We start from the raw sequence: 23,961 nt of genomic DNA, 5'->3' as shown, positions 1-23,961 counted from the left end.
CCAGAACTGTCCCAAACTCTTAAAGGGACCCAACATGGTCAGACAGAGCAAGACAGTTGGAGAGCAAGTAATAGAGAGGGAAATAGACAAGAGAGAGTGATGGGGAGAGAGAGAGGAAGAACTGAGCTTGAAAGAATCATAGAGAGATGGAGAGACTGAGAGAAAATAGGTGAGAGTGAGAGAGCAAGAGATGGAGAGAAATGGTGGAAGAATTTCCTCAATTGGACAGAAATGGAGAGAGAGTGATAGAGAGATGGAGGGCCGAAGGGCCTGTACTGCGCTGTAATGTTCTAATAAGAACTGTATTGACTAGGTTTCATAAGAGACTGAGAGAAAATAGGTGAGAGTGAGAGAGCAACAGATGGTGAGAAATGGAGGGAGAATCTCCTCAATTGGACAGAGATGGAGAGACTGAGAGAAAATAGGTGAGAGGGAGAGAGTGAGAGAGCAAGAGATGGTGAGAAATGGAGGAAGAATTCAGCCCCTCAAACCTGCCCCGCCATTCAATACAACCATGGCTGATCTCATTTCGTCCTCAACTCCACTTTCCTTCCCGTTCTCCATAACCCTTCAACCCATTATTAATTGAAAATCTGACCATCTCCTCCTTCACTTTACTCAACGTCCCGTCATCCAGCACAATGTGGGGTAGTGAATTCCAGAGTCTCACAACCCTTTGAGAGAAGTAATGTCTCCTCATCTCTGTTTTAAATCTGCTCCCCCTTATTCTGAAACAATGGCCTCTCGTTCTAGATTGCCTCACATGAGGAAACATCCTCTCTGTCTACTTTGTCAATCCCCATAATCATCTTATATATCCCTCAATTAGATCTCCCCTCATTCTTCTAAACACTAGAGAGCAAAGGCCTAAACTGCTCAATCTCTCTTCATAAGACAAACCTTTCATATCTGGAATCAGTCTAGTGAACCTCCTCTGAACTGCCTCAAAGAACAAAGAACAGTACAGCACAGGAACAGGCCATTCGGCCCTCCAAGCCTGCGCCGATCTTGATGCCTGCCTATCTTAAACAAGTGGTGACCCTACCCTCCCACATCCTGTAAGAGGAGCATGCAACTGCCCGAGCTTCCATCCCCTCTGCTCGAAATTGACAAAAGAGATTTAAAAAAATAAAGGAAAAAACTTACCTGACCGAACCCTCCACACAAGAGTCCTTTTTTTTTGGTTAGAGGAGGAGGATGGGTGGGAGACACTACACATGTAGTGTTTCAGGTTTAGCCACTGCCTGAATATATAAGTTCACTTACCCAGCAGTGTCTGTGTCCGCCCAATCACGAGGTAAGTACTTTCTAGTGAAACTTACCTTCCCGGGTGCCCCCTGGCTCGCACTCTCACCACTCCCACTGCTCAAATGGAAGAAAGAAATACCCACCAATCACTGAGCAGCTCTCCTGTGACATCACACTTCACCTTTTGCTGGTCAAGCAGGTCCACAGAACAGAACCGAGCGGCTCTCGCTGCTGCTTCTGGTCTCTGGCTTCGGCTCCTTTTATCTCCCGGCTCCTCTCGCCTGTTCCTGCTCTCGCTGCAGAGATCTGCTCACACGCGATATAGGCCTGTCGAATATGACGTCATAACGCGGAGAAGAGCGCATGCACACCCCATCCCCCAGCTCTGTCTCTGAGCACCATTCACTGTGATTGTTTAAATCAGCTGCAAATGGAGACATTACAAGCCTGGGGTAAGTGAACAAACAGTATCTGCTCACAGCAGTACAACAGACTTGGGCCCGTGTCTGCCGATGTGCTGATAGATTAGCATTGATTACCGGGTACATTCAGCGGGAGTGGGGGACAGTTTGTAATGTTCATTGTGGAGCAGGAACTGGTCCTGGAACATGGAGTGAGCTGGGGGGGAAGGGAGAGGTCTTTCTCAGGCAGTGTCTGGACAGGGAGAGAGAGACAGAATATGATGAACTCACTATTGAAAATCATTGCTGATTTCTCTCTCCAAACAGTAATGAATGTTATAATAAAAAGCAAAATACTGCGGATGCTGGAAATCTGAAATAAAAACAAGAAATGTTGTAAATACTCAGCAGGTCTATTTGCATCTTTGGAGAGAGAAGCAGAGTTAACGTTTCAGGTCAGTGACCCTTCTTCAGTAATGAATGGTCCTGGTTCAGATCCAGTATCTCACTATTTATTGTTATTGGATATTGAACAGCAGAAGAAAATGTCTGAACAATAAAGATGCGGCAGATTTGAAGGGACCAGGTGAGAAGATTAAAGACACTTTTTTAAACAGTGCTTACTTGTTGTCCGTTGAACAATGGGACATGGAAATAGAAATCTGGCTTACGCAAATGTTGCTACTCGATCGGGTATTCCAATTCATGGAGCAGTGCGGGGCTTGGGTTGTTTGTGAATGTCACAAAATTGTTATAAAACCGCTCCAAATACCTGGCAAGTAGAAGCAGAGTTCTGCAGTACTGCAGTGGACTCAGACACTGACACTACTTGTGTTGTTAACTTTCCTTTTGTGATTGTTCAGAATGATTATTATTGAAAAGATTACATTGATCACTTTTCTGTCTTCTCACTCAGCTGTTATTCAAGTATAAGAGTTACCTTTCTTTTCCTGCAGGCAAACACTTGAAGGAACCAGAATGAAAGGCATGACTCCTCGACAGAAGGAAACTTGCATCCAGCTCGTTCCAATACACAGTAGGTACAGTATCATTCACAAAGCACAGTGACACGGTCAGGTCATCATTTTCAGTGTAACAAACAAAATAAGTAGTCAGACCCACACTGATTCCAAGAGACATATTATCAATTCAATAGTCAAACAGAGCATTAGAGATAGTAGTCGTTTCTTTTTCACTCCAACTGACTGGTTGGATATCAATTACAGTCCAAAAACACACACATTATCTGATTTCAATACACTGTGTCACCTTGGCTACAATTCAAATACCAAATCTTAAACAGAACAGACAAAATGTACCTGATCGAAAGCTACAGAATAACAGAATAACGTACCCCACAATAGAAACTGATCTACAAATTACACACCAGTTCAAACATGTCACTACGGGTCAGACAACAACATACAGGATTAGTTCATTTTCTACAAACAGATGCAATTTGACATTAAATATCAGGTCATGTTCTAAAATTGAAAGATCGTCATTCACAATTGCTTTTGCAGAGCTACAAATTGCATACCAAGCTGCAACTCACAAACAAGAATTGAATAAAACCTACAGCACTGAAATATTGTTAATCCATATTTTAAATTAAACACAAATAAACACAAATTGATACATTAAGGTGTTAAACGAAGAGTTGCCATCATAATGCCTGAGATACATATGAAGTACCGAATATTCCAAAATTCTGTAGACTCTGGAGCAGTTCATACAGATTGGAGGGTGGAAAAGTAACCCCACTATTTAAAACAAGGAGGGGAGAAAACACAGGGAACTGCAGACCAGTGAGCCTGACATTGGTAGTGGGGAAACTGCTGGAGTCTATTATAAAGGATGTGAGAGCAGAACACCTGGAGTCGATTATAAACGATGTGATAGCAGAACACCTAGAGTCGATTTTAAAGGATGTGATAGCACAACACCTAGAGTCGATTTTAAAGGATGTGATAGCAGAACACCTAGAGTCGATTTTAAAGGATGTGATAGCAGAACACCTAGAGTCGATTTTAAAGGATGTGATAGCAGAACACCTAGAGTCGATTATAAACGATGTGATAGCAGAACACCTAGAAAACATAAACGGGTTTGGGCAAAGTCAGCATGGGTTTTACGAAAGGGAAGTCATGCTTAACAAATCCACTGGATTTTTTTGAGGATGTAACCAGCAGACTACTGGCAGGGATTGGGAATTAGTTGACAGAAAGGAAACAGAGAGTAGGAATAAATGGGTCTATTTCTGGGTGGCAGGCAGGGACCAGTGGGGTACTGCAGGGATCTGTGTTTGGGCCCCAACTATTCACAATATATCTGAATGACTTGGGTGAGGGAAATAAATGTAACATTTCCAGGTTTGCAGATGACAGAGCTGGGGGTGGGGTTTGGGTGGGATTGTGAGCTGTGAGGAGGATGCAAAGAGGCCCCCAATGTGATTTGGACAAGGTAGGTGAGTAGGCAAATGCGTGGCAGATGAAATATAAATTGGATAAAAGTGAGGTTATACACTTCGGTTTTAAAATCAGAAAAGCAGATTATTATCTGAATGGTGATACATTGGGAAAGGGGGAGGTGCAACGAGACCTGGGTGAAAGTAAGCATTCGGGTGCAGCAAGCAGTTTGGAAGGTGAATGGTATGTTGGCCTTCATTGCAAGAGGATTTGAGTACAGGTGCAAGGATGTTTTACTGCAGTTATACAGGGCCTTGGTGAGACTCATCTGGAGTATTGTGTGCAGTTTTGGTCTCTTTGTCTGAGGAAGGTTGTTCTCACCTTGTTTCCTGGGATGGTAGGATTGACATATGAGGAGAGATTGGGTCGAGTAGGCCGATATTCACTTGAGTTCAGAAGAATGAGAGGGGATCTCATAGAAACCTATAAAATTCTAACAGGACTAATCATGCTGGATGCAGGGAGGATGTTCTCGATGGCTGGGGAGTCCAGAGCCAGGGGTCACAGTCTCAGGATACGGGGTATGCCATTTAGAACTGAGTTGAGGAGAAATTTCTTCACTCAGAGGGTGGTGAACCTATGGAATTCTCTACCGCAAAAGGCAGTGGAGGCCAAGTTATTAGATATATTCAAGAAGGAAATAGATATATTTCTTAATGCCAAAGGGATCAACTGATGTGGGGAGAATGTGGGAACAGGGCACTGAATTAGACCAACAGCCATGATCCCTATTTGAATGGTGGAGCAGGCCCACAGGGTCAAATGACCTACTCCTGTCCCTATTTTCTATGTTTCTGAATACAGCAAGATCCCACACTCACATACAGCACGTAGACACATAGATGCAGAATGAATCCTGCACTTAAATAGAACCAGAGTCTCAGAGATTGAGAATGAATCACAGTATAAAAACACAGTATTAGTAACTTCAGAATAAACCCTACATTCACACACAGGACCAGAGACTGAAAGTCCAGAATGTGGCCCACATTCATATACATATCATTAGCCCTTATCCAATAGGTATGAGCTTCTTGCTCCCTGTGTGGACGAGGGCACAGGCTGCAGGGAGGATGAGCAAACTGACCACAGCACCGTGGTCAGAGCGATATTCAATGGGGAGATTAGTAATAGGGGATTGCAGATTTAGGGGAATAGATTCCATTCTCTGGCATCAATAACAGGGAGTCCCAAAGGCTGTGTTGCCGACCTGGTGCCAAGATTAACGACATCTCTTCTTGACTGGAGAGTAACTTGGAGTGGGAGGGGAAGGATCCAGCTGTCTTGGCCCACATCGGTAGGACAAGGAATCCGCTTCTGCTGAGGGCCTATGAGCAGCTCGGGGCTAAATTAAAAAGCAGAACCAGAAAGGTAATACTCTCCAGAATGCTACCAGAGCAATGTGCAAATTGGTGTAGGGTAAATCAGATTATAGAGGTAAACGTATGGCTCAAAGATTGGTGTGGGAGAAACGGGTTCCAATTCCTGGGGCACTGGCACCAGTACTGGGAAAGGAGAGAGCTGTTCCACTGGGACAGGCTTCATTTGGACCATGCTGGGACCAATGTCCTGGCGAATCATATAACTAGGGTTGTAGATAGGACTTTAAATTTATTAGTGTGGGGTGGGGGGTGGCGTTCAATTGAAGGGAAGTTTAAAAAATCAAAAAGGAACGAGAGAACGGAGGTGCAGAGTAGTGAAAAGGCAAACGGTAATCAAAGTATGACAGGAAGGTGCAGCTAATATAAGCAGCAGAGTTCAGCAGAAATTAGAACCAGCATGAATAATAATGATAAAAAGTCAAAGCCTCTTTATCTGAATGCACACAGCATTTGTAACAAGATAGATCAGTTGGCAGCACAAATACAACTCAATGAATGTGACTTGATAGCTATTACAGAGATGTACTTGCAGGGTGACCAAGACTGGAAACTCAATATTCAAGGTTATACAATGCTCTGGAAAAATAGGCAAAAAGGAAAAGGAGGTGGGGTAGCTTTGTTAATAAAGGAAGGTATCAGTGCGGTGTTGAGTAGTGAAATAGGTGCAATAGATCATGATGTGGAATCAGTTTGGGTGCAAATAAGGAATAGCAAAGGGAAGAAGTCACGGGTGGGAGTCATCCATAGGCCCCCGAAGAGCTGTCTCACTGTCGGACAAAGTATAAATCCGGAAATAATGGAGCCGTGTAAGAAGGGTGCTACAATAGTCACGAATGATTTTAATCTGCATATTGACTGGACAAATCAGATTGGCAGAGGTAATATGGAAGGTGAATTTGTCGAGTGCATCAGGGACTGTTACTTCGATCAATACATTGCAGAATGTACCTGGGAACAGGCTATTTTGGATCTAGTAATGTGTAATGTGATAGGATTAACAAGAGATATTGTAGTGAAGGATCCTCTATGGGGTAGTGAGCACAACATGGTAGAATTTCAAATTCAGTTTGAGGGCGAGCAACTCGGGCCTCAAACCAGTGTCCTCAACTTAAACAAGGGCAATTGCTGTGGTATGAAGAAAGAGTTGTCTAAAGCAGGCTGGGAAAATGGACTAAGGGGAAGGTCAGTGGATGAGCAGTGGCAGATATTTAAACAGATATTTCATAATGCTGAGCAAAAATTTACCCCAGTCAAAAAGAGAAGGATGAACCATCTGTGGTTAATAAATGCTGCCAAGGAGAATATCCAATCAAAAACTAAGGCATACAAAGAGGCAAAAACTAGTGGTGGGCCAGGGAATTGGGAATATTTTAGGAATCAGCAACGGATGACTAAAAAGTTAATAAAGAGGGGGAACATTGATTCTGACAGTAAATTGACAAGAAATATATAAACAAACAGCGAGAGCTTCTCTGGGTATATAAAAAGAACAAGATCAGCTAAAGTGAGTGAGGGGACCTCAGAGGATGCAACTGGAGAACTGATAATGGGGAACAGGGAAATGGCAAATAATTTATACCAATATTTTGCCTTGGTCTTCACACATTACACATACTCACGTAGCAGACGTTAATAGCTGCAGAGAAAGGAAATGTGCACACAGACACCTATAAGGAACTGTAAGATGCAGATAAGAACACAAAATAACAGACCAGAAATCGAAACATTCAGAGGAAAAAAAAAACCCATATCACACACTAGTATTTGAAAGATACAGAATAAGCCCACACTGTCATACCTTAACTTTACAGGTACAACTTAAAACTGACACTCACATACCAGAAACCAACTGGTGCAAAGTGAAACTCAGTCAAGTAACAGTAACTGACAGATACAGATCAAAAACCAGATTCATATCACAGAAAATAACAGGTACAGAATAAAACGACAGTCACATATCAGAATCTGGCAGGTAGAGAAATAAACCACCTTACTTTGCCATAAACTGCCAGGTACAGACTAAAACAGATATTCATTTACTATCAATGGACAGGTACAGATCTAATCCTTCATTCACTTAACAGAAGCAAAAAGGTATAGGATAAAGAATGTACTCAAATTCCAAAGATTGAAAGATCCAGAATAAACCCACATTCACATACCAGAAACTGACAGGGAAAGATTGAAATCTTCACACATTTCAGAAAGTAACTGGTACAGAATAAATGCCACCCTCACATATGAGAAACTGGTAGATACAGATTGAAACACAGACTCGCACACTAGAAGCCAAAAGGTACAGATTAAAATCTCCATTCACAGATCAGAAATTAGGAGATGAAATATAAAAACCACACTTAACTACCAGAGACTGACAGACACAGAGAGAAATCCACAGTGAATTGTAAGAAATTTACAGTTAGAGAGGGAAAGTCTGTGATGCATAACAGAGAGTGACAGGTACAAAGAAAACCTGACAATTGGCACTTCAGCCACTGACAAATACAGAGCAAAACATACACATAAGGAAGAAGATTCATATACCAGATACTGACAGATACCGACTAAAACTCGCACGCAGGTGAAGGAAACTGAGAGGTTCAGAATAAAATTGGCAGTCACATACCAGAGAATGACATGTACAAATTAAACCTCAGAGCCATATGTCAGAAACTGGCATGTAGAGATTAAAAATCACATTCACATCCGAGACCATGTCGAGATGTGGTGAAAAATCTACAATCAAAAACCAGAATGTACCCCTTACTCGAATAACAGATAGTGACAGTGACAGGATAAAAACCACAGCTACACATTAGAAATTTAAGGGCACAGGTTAAACCTTAAATTGGCCTACTAGACAATCAAAGATGAAGTGTGAACCCCCACTCATATTCCCGAGAATGTAATATTAACAGTCAAATCCACACTCTCATATTCTGAACTGATGGGGACAAAGTACAAGCCAGACACACAGACACATCAAAATCTGAAAGATACAGAAGAAGACGGTTCTCACATAAAACAGGTACAGATATACTCACACTGAAAATCAGAAACTGACAGAGATAAATTGTAGACTAGGGAATTGAGAGGTAAACGTGCTGGGACCAGTGTTCTGGCAAACTGCATAACTAGGGAAGCAGAGAGGGCTTTGAACGAAACAAAGGGGTAGAGGGATCAAGCTTGGGTGGGTGCAACAAATCAAGGGGTAGAGTCAAGGTAAGAGAGCAGAATAGTAATATGGGAAATGAAGACCAGTGAATGGTGGAAGGGACAGAGAGAAAAAAACCGAAGAACACAGCAACAGTCAACACGAGGTGTTACAAAGATAACAAAAATATAAGGCTCTGTATGTGAATGCACATCGCATTCATAACAAGGTAGAGGAACAGATAGTGCACATTGAAGTAAATCAATATGATATAATAGCCATTACAGAGACATGGTTACAAGATAACAATGGTTGGGTCCTGAATATTGAGGGGTATACAGCATTCAAGAAGAATAGGAAGCTAGATAAAGGTGAAGGGGTTGCACTGTTAATCAAGGATGGGATTGGTACAATAGTTAGAGATGACCTTGGTTCAGGAGATCAGGATGTAGAATCGGTTTGGGTGACAATGAGGAATAGTCGGGGAAAGAAGTCACTAGTAGGAGTTGTGTACTGGCCACCGAGCAATAATGACAATGTCGGGTGAAGTATACAAGAACAAATTTTGGGTGCTTGTGATAAAGGGATGGAAATAACAGCACCGTGGTTCAGAGTGCCATTCAAGTGGGAGGTTTAGTAATAGGGGATAGTATAGTTCGGGGAATAGATACTGTTCTCTGCAGCAAAGACAGGGAGTCCTGAAGGCTGTGCTGTCTACCTGGTGCCAAGATTAAGGACATCTCTTCTGGACTGGAGAGGAACTTGGAGTGGGATGGGAAGGATCCAGTTGTTGTGGTCCACATAGATATCAATGCCATAAGTAGGACTTGAAAGAGGTTCTGCTGAGGTACAAGGAACAGCTCGGGGCTAAATTAAACAACAGAACATCAAAGGTAGTACTCTCCAGATTACTACCTGAGCCATGTGCAAATTGGCATAGGGTAAATAAGATTGGAGAGGTAAACGTGTGGCTCAAAGTTTGGTGTGTGAGTAATGGTTCCAATTCATGCAGCAGTGGCACCAGTACTGGGGAAGGAGAGAGCTGTTCCATTGGGATGGGCTTCATTTGAACCATGCTGGGACCAGTGTCCTGTTGAATCGTATAACTAGGGTTGTAGAAATGACTTTAAAGTAATCAGTGGGGGGAAGGTTTCAATTGAAGGGAAGTTTATAAAATCAAAAAGGAATGAGAAAGCACTGGTGCAGGCTGGTGAAGAGACATATGGTAATCAAAGTGTGACAGGAAGGTGCCGAAAATATTAGCAGAAGAGTGCAGCAGAAATTAAAACCAGAATGACTAAAAATGAGTAAAATGTCAAAGCTTAAGGCTCTTGAACTGAATGGACCCAACATTTGGAAAAAGGTAGATGAGTTGATGGCACAAATAGAAATAAATGAATGTGACTTGATAGCTGTTACAGAGACGTAGTTGCAGGGTGACCAAGACTGGAAACTCAATATTCAACATTCTGGAAAAATAGACAAAAAGAAGAAGCAGTTTGGATAGCTTTGTTGTCAAAGGAAGGTATCAGTCCAGTGGTGAGTGGTGATATAGGTGCAATAGATCATGATGTAGAATCAGTTTGGGTGGAAATTAGGAATAGCAAGGGGAAGAAGTCACGGGTGGGATTCGACTATAGGTCCCTTACGTGTTGCCTCACTGTAGGACAAAGTATAAATCGGGAAATAAAGGTGCCATGTAAGAAGGGTGGCAGAATTGTTATGGGTAATTTTAATCTGCATATTGACTGGACAAATCAGATTGGCAGAGGTAACATTGAAGACAAATTTGTAGCATGCATCAGGGACTGATACTTAGAGTAATGCATTGCAGAACCTACCCGGGAACAGGGTATTTTAGATCTAGCAATGTGTAATGATGTAGCATTAATAAGAGATATTGTAGTTAAGAATCCTCTGGTGTGTAGTGATCACAACATGGTAGAATTTCAAATTCAGTTTGAGGGCGAGCAACTCGGGTCTCAAACCAGTGTCCTTAACTTGAAAAAGGCAATTGCAGTGGTATGAAGAAAGAGTTGTTTAAAGCGGGCTGGGAAAATAGCGTAAGGGGAAAGTCAGTGGATGAGCAGTGGCAGGCATTTAAACAGATAGTTCATAATGGTGAGCAAAAATTAATCCCAGTCAAAAAGAGAAGGATGAACCACCCATGATTAACAAATTCAGTCAAGGAGAGTATCCAATCAAAAACTAAGGCATACAAAGCGGCAAAGATTAGTGGTAGGCCGGACGATTGAGAATTTTTTTAGGAACCAGCAGCGGATGACTAAAAAGCTAATAAAAAGGGAGAAAATTGATTATGAAAGTAAATTGGCAAGAAATATAAAAACAAACAGCGAGAGCTTCTATGGGTATAGAAAAAGAGAGTAGCTAAAGAGAGTGTGGGACTTTGGAGGATGTGACTGTAGAATTGATGACAGGGAACAGGGAAATGGCAGATAATTTAAACCAATATTTTGCATCTGTCTTCACAGTGGAGGACACTATAAACTTCCCACAGATATCAGATAATCAAGGGCCTAATAGGAAGAAAGATCTTGTAACAGTCTCGATCACGAGGGACAAAGTACCTGACAAACTAATGGGACTAAAGACAGACAAGTCACCAGGACCTGATGGCCGACATCCAAGGGATTAAATCAAGTGGCTGCAGATGTAATGGAAACATTGGTCAAAATATTCCAGATCTCAGTGGATTCCAGGAGGGTCCTCGCAGATTGGAAAACCGTTAATGTGATGCCCTTCTTCACGAAGGGAGGGAGACAAAAAAGCAGAAAACGATAGGCCAGTCAGTCTAACATCTGTCATTGGGAAAATGCTGGAGTCCATTGTGAAGGAAGAAATAGCAGGACATTTAGAAAAGCTTAATGCAATCAAACCAAGTCAACATGGTTTTGTGAAAGGGAAATCATGTTTGATAAATTTGCCAGAGTTCTTTGATGGTATAACAAGCAGAGTTGATAAACTCTGGCGGCACAGTGGTTAGCACCGCAGCCTCACAGCTCCAGCGACCCGGGATCAATTCCGGGTACTGCCTGTGTGGAGTTTGCAAGTTCTCAGTGTGTCTGCGTGGGTTTTCTCCGGGTGCTCTGGTTTCCTCCCACAAGCCAAAAGACTTGCAGGTTGGTAGGTAAATTGGCCATTATAAATTGCCCCGAGTATAGGTAGGTGGTAGGGAAATATAGAGACAGGTAGAGATGTGGTAGGAATATGGGATTAGTATAAATGGGTGGTTGATGGTCGGCACAGACTCGATTGGCTGAAGGGCCTGTTTCAGTGCTGTATCTCTGAACTAAACTAAACTGGTACCGGGTGCTGTGGTGTATTTGAATTTCCGGAAAGCATTCGATAAAGAGCTACATTAATGATTATAGCACCACAAGACAGGAGCTCATGTGGTATTGGGGGTAATGTATTAGCATGGATTGAGGATTGGTTGACACACAGAAGGCAGAGATTTTGGATTAATGGGTCTTTTTCAGGTTGGAAAGATTTAACTAGTGGAGTGCCACAAGGATCAGTCCTAGGCCCTCAATTATTTACTATCGATATTGATGACTTGGAGGAGGGGACAGATGTAATATATCCACATTCGATGACTATCCAAAAATAGGTGGGAGGACATGTTGTCATGACGACGTAAGGAATCTGCAAAGGATATAGATGGGTTGAGTCAGTGGGCAAAAGCTTGGCAGATGAAGTTTAATGTAGGAAAGTGTGAGGTCATGTACTTTGACAGGAAGAATCAAAAGGCAGATGATTATTTAAATGGAGAGAGACTCCAAAAAAGTGGAGCACAGAGGGATCTGGGTTCTTGTCCTTGAAACACAAAAGTTAGTATTCAGGTGCAGCAAGCAATTAAAAAGACAAATGGAATTATGGCCTTTATTGCGAGGGGGTTGGAGTTTAAAAATAGGGTAGTCTTGTTCCAACTGTACAGGGTGTTGGTGAGGCTGCACATGGAGTACTGTGTACAGTTTTCATCCCCGTATTTAAGAAAGGATATCCGAGCATTGGAAGCAGTTCAAAAGATATTCACTCGGCTCATACCTGAGATGAAGGGGTTGACTTATCAAGAACGGCTACACACGTTAGCCCTTTATTCATTACAGTATAGAGGAATGAGGGGTGACCTTATTGAAATGTATAAGATTCTGAGGGGGCTTGACAGGGTAGATGCTGAGAAGATATTTCTACTAATGGGGGAATCTCGAACTGGGGGACATAGTTGCAGAATAAGGGGACACTCATTTAAAACTGAGATGCAAAGGAATTTCTTCTCTCAGAGTGTATTGAGTGTCTGGAATTCCCTACCCCAGAGAGTTGTGGAGGTGAGATTACTGAAAGTATTTAAAGAGGAGGTAGATGGACCTTTGAAATGTTGGGGAGTTGAGGGCCATGAGGAGCTGGCATGAAAGAGGAGTTGAGGTCTGAGGCAGATCAGCCATGATCTTATTGAAATTCGGGGCAGGCTTGAGGGGCCAAATGGCCTGCTCTTACTCCTATTTCTTATGTTCTTAGGTTCTGAAATAAATAACATAAGAAACAGGAGCAAGACTAGGCCATTTGACCCCCCTGCCTGCTTTTCATTCATTAAAATTATGGCTGATCTGATTGTGGTCTTCACTTCAATTTCTTGGCTTCCCCCATAATGCTTTATTCCATTGTAGATCAAAAGTCTGTCTGGCAGATCAGAGAATGACAGCTATATAATGCATCCCATACTCAATTACAGTACATGAAACTGATGGACACAGGGCAAATTTCATTGACATAGAGCAGTAGAGAATAAAAAGCACAATGAGAGTCACAGAATAAACAACACATTCACATACAATACCAGAGACAGAGATATTGAATGAATCTCAGGCTCACTGTCAGTGGCAGTTCCTGATGAAAAATGAATTTATCCTTACACATATTCAGTTTGAGAGACTGATTGGTACATAAGTATATTCATACTCACAGGGAGTAGCAGAAACTGACATCCACCACATTAATCCCACCTCACACAGAGTACTGGAGCCTGAAATGATGAATTGGAACCAGATATAATCACAAAATAGAAAATAAATGTTACTGAATAAGGGACACATTTACATGTGTCAAACTCATTGAGTGATGGTGGTTTAATGCTGACCAAAGCTGCCTTCCAAGCAGTTGACCTCGGTTCCTTCCTGCAGTTCAGGTATCAATTCTAATACCATCCAGCTGCATTGATACCTTAATTGTCAATGTAATTTCAAAAATAAAATTGACAAAATACTCTCATCATCCATGTGCAGCTCCCATATAGCTGAGCTTCAGTTTTCTTTCAATGAGAACTTTGTTAACCAAAGCACAGCCTTTAAACTGATAAATGAGTTCCAAATCAGAAACAATGGCAAAGATCTTTGTTAAATAGAGAAAAAAAAAGAAGCCTGTAAATTTCACCAGTTAAACTGAGCTCTGGGTAATGATTGAACCCACAATGATAGACTCACAGACCAGAAACTGACAAGGACAAAGTTCAAGCTACACGCAGATATATCTGAGGCTTCAAAATACAGACTAAGATGTTTCTCACATAAAAGACCATAAGAACTAAGAGCAGGAGTAGACAATTCAGCCCCTCAAACCTGCTCCGCCATTCAATACAATCATGGCTGATCTCATTTCGGCCTCAACTCCACTTTCCTGCCCGTTCTCCATAACCGTTCAACCCAATATTAATGGAAAATCTGACCATCTTCTCCTTAAATTTACTCAACATCCCGTCATCCACCACACTCTGGGGTAGTGAATTCCACAGTCACATGACCCTCTGAGAGAAGTAATTTCTCCTCACCTCTGTTTTAAATCTGCTACCCCTTATTCTGAAACTATGACCTCTCGTTCTAGATTGTCTCACAAGAGGAAACATCCTCTCTGTCTACTTTGTCAATCCCCTGAATCATCTTATATACCTCAATTAGATTTCCCCTCATTCTTCTAAACACTAAAGAGCAAAGGCCTAAACTGCTCAATCTCTCTTCAGAAGACAAACCCCTCATCTCTGGAATCAGTCCAGTGAACCTCTTCTGAACTGCCTCCAATGCAACTACATCCCTCCTCAAGTAAGAGGACCAAAACTGTACTTAATACTCCAAGTGCTGTCTCACTAATACCTTGTACAGTTGCAGCAACACTTCCCTACTTCTATACTCTTTTCCTTTCGCAATGAATGCCAAAATTCCATTTGGGTTCCTTAATACCTGCTGCATCTGCATACCAATTTTCTGCAATTCACGCACGAGAGCACCAACATGCCTCTGTTCCAAAGCACTCTGACGTTTCTATCCATTTTGATTATAATTTGACTTTCTATTCTTCTGACCAAAATGGATAACCTCACACTTATCCACGTTAAACTCCATCTGCCACATTTTGGCCCATTCACTTAAGCTATCCATATCCATTTGTAAATTTCTTATTTCTTTATTGCAACTTACTATCCAACCTGTTTTCATGTCATCAGCAAATTTGGCTATAGTGCCTTCTGTCCCTGCATCCAAGTCATTAATATAGATTGTAAATAGTTGGGTCCCAAGGACCGAACCCTGTGACACTCCACTAGTTATATCTTGCCAACCAGAAAAAGACCCATTTATGCTGAACCTCTGTTTTCTGTTGGTTAGCCAATCCTCTATCCAAGCCCATAAATTACCCCTAACCACATGTGATCTTTCCTTTTGTGCGGCACCTTATCCAATGCCTTCGAAAAGTCCAGATATACTACATCTACAGGATCCCCATTATCCACTTTGCTTGTTACATGTTCGAAGAACTCTAGCAAATTAGTAAAAACACGATTTACCCTTCATAAAACCATGCTGACTCAGATGTATTGCGTTTTGACTTTCCAAATGACCTGTTATTACATTTTAATAATGGATTCTAACAATTTCCCAATATAGATTGATGTGAAACTAACTGGTCTATAGTTTCCTACTTTCTGCCTTCCTCCCTTTTTGAAGAAGGACGTTATATTTGCTTTTTCCAATCCACTGGAACCTTTCCTGCATCCAGGGAATTTTGAAATATTATAACCAATGGATCTACTATCTTGCTGCAACTTCCTTTAAGACCCTAGGATGAAGCCTGTCATGCCCTGGGGACTTGTCTACCTTCAATCCTAATGGTTTGCAGAGTATTTTTTTCCTAGTGATGATGATTGTTTTAAGTTCCTCCCTTTCTATAAACTCTGCATTACCTGTAACAGACAGGAGCAGAAAAAAACCTGCACTCACAATCAGATACAGACAAATTACAGGTTAGGGATTGAGAGATATAGAGTGAAACTTACATTTGCATACCAGAAACTGAATGATACAGCAAAATAGACAAGAAAACAACACTCACCTGTGAGAGCAGAGTAAAATTATACAAACATACCAGAAACAGAGAAGCATGAAGCAAACCCCACACACACTGCAGAAACTGATAGGTAAAGATCAATACTGTAAGGCACAAAGGAATTAAAGGTTCAAACGCACACTCACATTTCAGCGGCAGACAAATATCGAGTAAATCCCATACTCCCATAGCAGAAACTGACAAACACGAAGTGAAAACTACACACATACCAGAAACTGACAGGTACAGAACAGAATACATATTTAAATACCAGAAAATAAAACCAACATTCACACACCACAGAATGACAGGTACAGTGCAAACCCCACATCATACTCCAAAAACTGACAGATACAGACTAAATCAATACTCCCGTACCAGAAACAGTCAGGTACAATGGCGATCATTGGACCATATTTAGTTTGTAGGGCAGGGAATTAATAAGTGACACAATGTTTGAACCGGTTGGTGAACGTGCTTGTTTGAGAACTCAAAGTTAACTGGGCTGAAATTTGAACAGTTGGTATTGAAATCACTTCAGCAAATCGATTATTTCAGAGAGGCTGTCAGTGGATCTTAAAAGAGCCGTTGTGCTTGGTGCTTTATTTCTGTACATTGTGGAGATCTACAAGGAGCTGTTGTGCTTGTTCACTGCCTTTGTCCCTTTCGACATGGTGGACTTGGCAAGCTCCCCAGGCAGCAACAGGCCCATCGCAATAGAGACGTGCATACAAAATCCGGAAGTAGCAAATGATTGTGGCTGGTGCCATCTTCTGGCCGAAAGTGAGTCGTGCAACGAGAGAACCATTCATTTGTAACTATTTTAATTGGAGAGAAATAACAGAGTGTGGTGGAGACACATTCAATAGAGCCCTTCCAAAGAGAATTGGATAATGATATGAAGAGTAAATCAAAATTACCAAGCTATGGAGAAAAGGCCGGGGAGTGGGACTAGGTGAGCTGCTCTGCAGAAACCTGGCCCAGACAGAATGGGCCGAATGTCCTCTTTCTGTGATGCAACCATTCAATGATTCTATCCTTCAATGGTAACATAAACGTGGTAATGAAAACAAAGTGCTGGATATACCCATCAGGACTAGCAATATCTGCGGAGAGAGGAACTGTTTTAACGTTTCAGGTCTGTGATCTTACATCAGAGTATTTACATTACATTCTGTTTTTATTTCAGATTTCCAGCATCCACAGTATTTTGCTTTGATTGACATCAACTAAAAGTTTCAGATTAAAATGCTTGCAAAACATTTGATTAATCAGAAGGCTATTGTGTGTAGTTGCTCCACAAATGAAGCCTGAGGGGCCTGTTTCCAGAAACAATCTTGTTATATTGGTGAGCAAAGCTGCTTTCCAAGCAGTTGAGTTAGTTTTGATTCCTGGCCATCACAATGACCATCTTTATTGCCCTGTTGAATGTTAGGCTTTAATTCTGGAACTTGAATTAAACTATCTAAAAATGTCAGAGCAATTGATAAAATTCTCATCATCCATGCAGTTCTCACATAAAATGGACCTGTGGGTTCTTTTTATGGCTACTATATATTGAAAAAGCCTTTAAAATAATCATGTTACAGTCTCAAACAAATAGTAAACGTACAGATATTTCCAGCACAGAAGGAAGCCATTGGGCCCATCGACTCCATGCCAGCTCTCCATAGATGAATCCAGTCACACTCATTTCCCCACACGATCCTTGCAGCTCTGCAAGTTTATTTCCTTCAGATGCCATCTCAATATCCTCTTGACGTCATTAACTGCCTCAGCTTCTTCCACCCTTGTGGTCAGTGAGTTCCAGGTCATTACCATTCAGTGCAGATAAAGTTCTTTCTCGTATTCCATCGTGGCATTTGGAGTTTAATCCAGACAAATGTGAGGTAATGCATTTTGGAAGATCTAATACAGGTGGGAATTAACCAGTAAGTGGCAGAATCCTTAGGAGAATTGACAGGCAGAGAGAGCTGGGCGTACAGGTCCACAGGTCACTGAAAGTGGCAACGCAGGTGGATAAGGTAGTCAAGAAGACATATCGCATGCTTGCCTTCATCATTCGGGGCATAGAGTATAAATATTGGCAAGTCACGCTGCAGCTGTACAGAACTTTAGTTAGGCCACACGTGCAATTCCGGTCGCCACACTCCCAGTAGGACGTGGAGGCTTTGGAGTGGGTACAGAAGAGGTTTACAAGGATGTTGCCTGGTCTGGAGGACATTAGCTATGAGTAGAGGTTGGATAAACTCGGATTGTTTTCACTGGAACGACGGAGGTGGAGGGGCGACATGATAGAGGTTTACAAAGTTATGAGTGGCATGGACAGAGTGGATAATCAGAAGATTTTACCCCAGGGTGGAAGAGTCAATTTCCTGGGGACATAGGTTTAAGGTGAGAGGGGCAAAGTTTAGAGGGGATGTGCGAGGCAAGATCCTTACACAGAGGGTGGTGAGTGCCTGGAACTTGTTGCCGGGGGAGGTGGTGGAAGCAGGTACCATAGAGACGTTTAAGAGGCAACTTGACGGAGTTCCGATGAAGGGTCACTGACCCGAAACGTTAACTCTGCTTCTCTTTCCACAGATGCTGCCAGACCTGCTGAGTGAATCCAGCATTTCTTGTTTTTGTTTCAGATTTCCAGCATCCGCAGTATTTTGCTTTTAATTAAATACATGAATAGGATGGGAATAGAGGGATATGGACCCCGGAAGTGCAGAAGGTTTTAGTTTAGGCAGGCATCAAGATCGGCGCAGGCTTGGAGGGCCTGTTCCTGTGCTGTACTGTTCTTTGTTCTTGCTCAGAATGAAAGACCCAGCACATTCTTAAAAAGACATCTGAAGTCGGTGCTCTTCAGTGACAACCAGCTAAGAGAAACATTTCACAGACAAACGATTTGAAGCGACGCAGGCAGAGCTCAATGACTTAGTTGTCAATCGCGTTAACCACCCGACCACCTAGTCTGCCTGAGCCTAAATAGATGTGCGGTGGAATGATAAGTAGAGAATGAAAAAGTAACGGGCCAGTTCCAACAAAATGGAAATAATTGAAGAGACAGTAACAGAGGGAGTCAGAAGGTCAGGGATGTCGGCAGATAGGTTTTTTGGCACATAACACAGAATATCTCTACTCCTCTTTTGTCCTCCACGAAAAGGGATCAATCTATAATCAGTGATGTAGAATTATTATGAAAATTGACCTGAAAAGTGTCCGGTTGCAGGATACTGTGAATGAGGCTTTCAGCCGCTGGTTACAGACAGTATCATAAAAAGAAAAGAATAAAGCAGAATACATGGCGGTTACAAAAGCGAATCTGGAACAATCAGGGACAAAATGTGGAATAAAAAAAATAAAAAGTTTTTACAATGTTTTCTGTAAAACAATATGACCTATAAATGTGATATTCTATATTGAAGCCGCCCCTTGTTTTACAAATATATTGGCGGGCTTTTCAAATGTGAAATATCGTTGGGAGCCTGACCATTTCGCGCTCTTATTTTCCGCTCTCAACTCACTGTCTTCTTGTGATTGGTGAATTGAGCAGCTCTCTGATTGGTAACATGTACAGCACAATGACACCGAGTGCTGACTGACCAATCAGCAGTGTCCCCAACACCATTCCTCCAGAAGGTACAAGGAGGAGGAATGTGGGCGGATCTCAGCATTCTTCGTGAAAGTGTTTGTGAGATTGTGGCAATGTCTGGAAGAGGGAAGACCGGTGGGAAATCTCGGGCCAAACCCAAGTCTCGCTCCTCCCGGGCTGGATTGCAGTTCCCGGTCGGCCGTGTTCACCGCCACCTCAGAAAGGGGAACTATGCTGAGCGGGTGGGTGCCGGAGCCCCGGTCTATCTGGCTGCTGTGCTCGAGTATCTGACAGCTGAAATCCTCGAGCTGGCCGGCAACGCGGCCCGGGACAACAAGAAGAGCCGCATCATCCCCAGACACCTGCAGCTGGCCGTCCGCAACGACGAGGAGCTGAACAAGCTGTTGGGAGGGGTGACCATCGCTCAGGGCGGTGTGCTGCCTAATATCCAGGCCGTGCTGCTGCCCAAGAAAACCAGCGCTCCGAGCACGAAGGGCAAGTGAAGCGGCCTGACTTGAATCTGTGAACCCAAAGGCTCTTTTCAGAGCCACCCACTTTATCTGTGAAAGGGCTGGTTACTGTCTGAAAGACTGTAATATTACACTGTTATCGTTGTTTTGTGTTGGAATGAAGTGTACTGGATTTTGGCATTTAGTTGCTCATCAGATGAAATACATTTTAATTCCCTCAGACCCTATTGGAAAGGCACTTTTACCATTTTACCCTTTATGTACCACAAACATTTGTTCAGTCCTCAAACGATCGCCGGTCTATTAAAATGCGCTGTGCACATTGGTATCGCTACTCTAGATCTTACAACAGACACGTCATTAAATCTCCAGCTACCGGATGCAGATTTTACTAATTGTGTCTCCCGGCTTTGAGTAAATAAATGGTCAAAACCTTCTGAGACGTTTATGTGCTGGAATGAACAAGAGATCACAACTCTTTCTTTTGTCCATTTGGTGGCTCTTAAAAGAGCCGTTGTGGTATTTGATGCCGAACTCAGTTCCGGGCAGGGTCAGTTTAGGCTCGCTCCCCGCGGATGCGGCGTGCCAGCTGGATGTCTTTGGGCATGATGGTGACTCGCTTGGCGTGGATGGCGCACAGGTTGGTGTCCTCAAAGAGCCCCACCAGGTAAGCCTCGCTGGCCTCCTGCAGGGCCATGACGGCAGAGCTCTGGAAGCGCAGGTCTGTCTTGAAGTCCTGTGCGATCTCCCGCACCAGGCGCTGGAAGGGCAGTTTGCGGATGAGCAGCTCGGTGGATTTCTGGTAGCGGCGGATCTCCCTCAGAGCCACAGTGCCGGGTCTGTAACGGTGAGGCTTCTTCACTCCGCCCGTGGCTGGAGCGCTCTTGCGGGCCGCTTTGGTAGCCAGCTGCTTGCGCGGAGCTTTCCCTCCGGTCGATTTGCGCGCTGTCTGCTTGGTTCTGGCCATTATCTACGGAGACCTTACACAATGTCGCGTTTAATGGTGAAGCTGCTCAGGGACTGCCTATTTAAGACAGTCGAAGGACCGCCCTAATGCTGTGATTGGATGAAGCCCCGTCCATCATCCAATTTGAAACGATGGAAAAGGGCGGTGGGAATTGCTGCTCCCTGATTGGTTGAACTGCAACTGAAATTTCATCAATTTCAAAAAGCCCGCCAATTTCAAATTAGCAAACTACTCAAAGATTAAATAAAACCTAATTCGGCGGGAACAATTATAAAATCTCATTGCTCGGAGCTTCATTTTTCGGCCCTCGATTCCCCCTCCGTTTCTTCCAATACGGTTTGAATTGGGGTTCATTCCTTGTTCGGTCTCAGGCGGGAATAAAGCTCCGGTCATTGCTTACTCTAACGGGAATAAATCCATCATCTTCACCGGCAGTTGGTCGTGTCTGTGCCAGCCGGAAAGCACTCCACCCATTCTAATCCCACCTGCCAGCATTTGGTCTGTAACCCTGTAGAATATGCACTTGGGGTGCATATCCAGACTTCTTTTGAATGATTTGAAGATTTCTGCCTCAACTACCCTTTCAGGCATTGAGTTCCAGACCCCCACCATCCTCCAGATGAGAGGGGAAAAAAACCTTGTCCTCATCTTCCCTCTAATCATTCTACCAAACGCTTTAAGTCTTTGACCCCTAGTCAGTGACCTCTGTATTAAGGTAAATTGGCCCTTCACCTACACTCTATCCAGGCCTCTCAAAATGTTATCCAATTCAATCAGATCTCTCCTCAGCATTCTCTGTGCCACAGAGAACAAACACGGACCATTCAATCTTTCCTCATAGCTGCATTTTTTTCCAGTCCCGGCAACATCCGGTTGAACTGCAACTGAAATTGAATCAATTTCAAAAAGCCCGCCATTTTCAAATTAGTAAACGACGCAAAGATGAAAGAAAACCTAATTTGGCGGGAACGATTATAAAATCTCATTGCTTTTAGCGTCATTTTTTTCCGCCCTGGATACCCCTCTGTGTCTTCCAACACGGTTTGAATAGGGGTTCATTCCCTGTTCGGTCTCTGGCGGGAATAAAGCTCCGGCCATTTCTTACTCTAACGGGAGTAAATCCTTTTCTACATCTTTACCGGCAGTTCAGGTCGGCAATGGACATTATCAAATGCAACCTTTTAATTCATGACGCAGTTATTAAACATGGAACAGAAGACAGTGAAAAAATATGCGAGACGGAAAGTGACTATAAGAGAATGCAATACTGATCTGATAAAGTCCACATAACATTGGATGAGCTGCAACAATTTCACATCCCAAGACATCCCCGCTGCAGTTTCAAGGTCACTTATCTCAATGTGAGGTTTTGGGTGGCTCTTATAAGAGCCTTTTGTTTTTGGTAGACAAGGTCGATTTGTTTAGCCGCCGAATCCATAGAGAGTGCGGCCCTGGCGTTTCAGAGCGTACACCACATCCATGGCGGTGACCGTCTTGCGCTTGGCGTGCTCAGTGTAGGTGACCGCATCTCTGATCACATTCTCCAGGAAAACCTTCAGCACCCCGCGGGTCTCCTCATAGATCAAACCCGAGATGCGTTTCACTCCGCCACGGCGAGCCAGGCGGCGAATTGCTGGCTTGGTGATGCCCTGGATGTTATCACGAAGCACTTTGCGGTGCCGCTTTGCTCCGCCTTTGCCCAGTCCTTTGCCTCCTTTACCTCTTCCTGTCATAATGCTTCTTTAGACAAACCGATTCTGAATGAAAAACGAGCAGCTTCTGCTGCCTTTTTATACAGCCTGCCCCGACCTGACTGAGAAAGAGTCAGAGAGCCAGAGGCGGGTCTGAAGGAAACTGAGTGACAGACAGAGCAGAGAAATGTCTTTGATCCTCTCGCTCCGCCTCCCACTTGCTCGAACCGCCAATTCAAGAAAAAACAGTTCTCGACATGAGAGCTCAGCATAAAACTTGGAGATTCGGCATTGATAGTCACTGATAACAGAAAACCGGCGGTCTAAATACGGATCTGTAACAAATAAAAGTTCGTAATACACCCGCCTAAGTGCAGTGCTTCCGATCACAAGTCAACCTGTTTCGGCACACCTCTCCTCCCAGCCGGATTGAGCAGTTTACTGAAACCTAACCCCAGCTGAATTTTGGAAAATCATGTATTGGAGTTTGAGATGTGACGCGGGGTATCTCGCCCGTGTTACTGTGTTACAGGCTGTCACCCTGAAACGGGCATGAACTGAGACTTCACCGAACATTTACCCTGGTACAGTGAGGCCCGGACATCCCTGATTTGTTACAGAGAGTGAGGAAGGGCTGGGTTGAGAGTCACCAGGGAACCTGGATTTACTTCAAATCATTTCTAGGTGAAATGTGCAAACGACTGCGGGACAGGGATCATTTGATCGGGGGATCAGCTCTTTCCTGAGAGACGTGGGTGGCTCTGAAAAGAGCCTTTGGGTTCAGATGTCTACAAGTTTCCCGTGCTGTTTCACTTCTTTCCAGGGGCTGCTTTCTGAGCCTTTGCTGCTTTCGGCTTCTTCCCGCCCCTTGATGATTGGACTTTCTTGGGAGGCTTTCCGCCCGTGGCCCTCTTGGCTTTATTAGCATTCTTCGCTGGAGATTTTTTTGGAAGCGTTGCTTTCTTTACCGCCTTCTTTGGCGTTGCTGTCTTCTTGCTGCTCACTTTCTTGGCTGCTGTCTTCTTGCTGCTCACTTTCTTGGCGACTATTTTCTTCCCTGGGGATTTCTTGGCTGTTTTCTTTGTGATCTGTTTCTTGGCAGCTGTTTTCTTCACTAAAGATCTCTTGGCTGCTCCTGTCTTAATCTTCTTCACCACATTTCCCTTCTTTTCCTGTTTCGCGATTTTGAAGGTGCCGGAGGCCCCCGT

At 43.2% G+C, this 23,961-nt stretch overlaps 1 long non-coding RNA gene across 1 annotated transcript in view; it reads left to right on the top strand.

Moving 5' to 3' along the window:
* The window catches only part of LOC137356323 (uncharacterized), a 32,069-nt gene extending 14,606 nt beyond the window's left edge, over positions 1 to 17,463 (top strand). The window contains exons 2-3 of the long non-coding RNA XR_010971029.1: positions 2,606 to 2,685; positions 17,235 to 17,463. This is a non-coding gene — a long non-coding RNA (uncharacterized lncRNA). The remainder of the gene's footprint in view (positions 1 to 2,605; positions 2,686 to 17,234) is intronic.
* Positions 17,464 to 23,961: the final 6,498 nt, after the last annotated feature.

Source organism: Heterodontus francisci, chromosome 45 (genome assembly GCF_036365525.1).
Source record: "Heterodontus francisci isolate sHetFra1 chromosome 45, sHetFra1.hap1, whole genome shotgun sequence".
Taxonomy (NCBI): domain Eukaryota; kingdom Metazoa; phylum Chordata; class Chondrichthyes; order Heterodontiformes; family Heterodontidae; genus Heterodontus; species Heterodontus francisci.
This window is presented reverse-complemented; position numbering and strand designations above follow the sequence as displayed.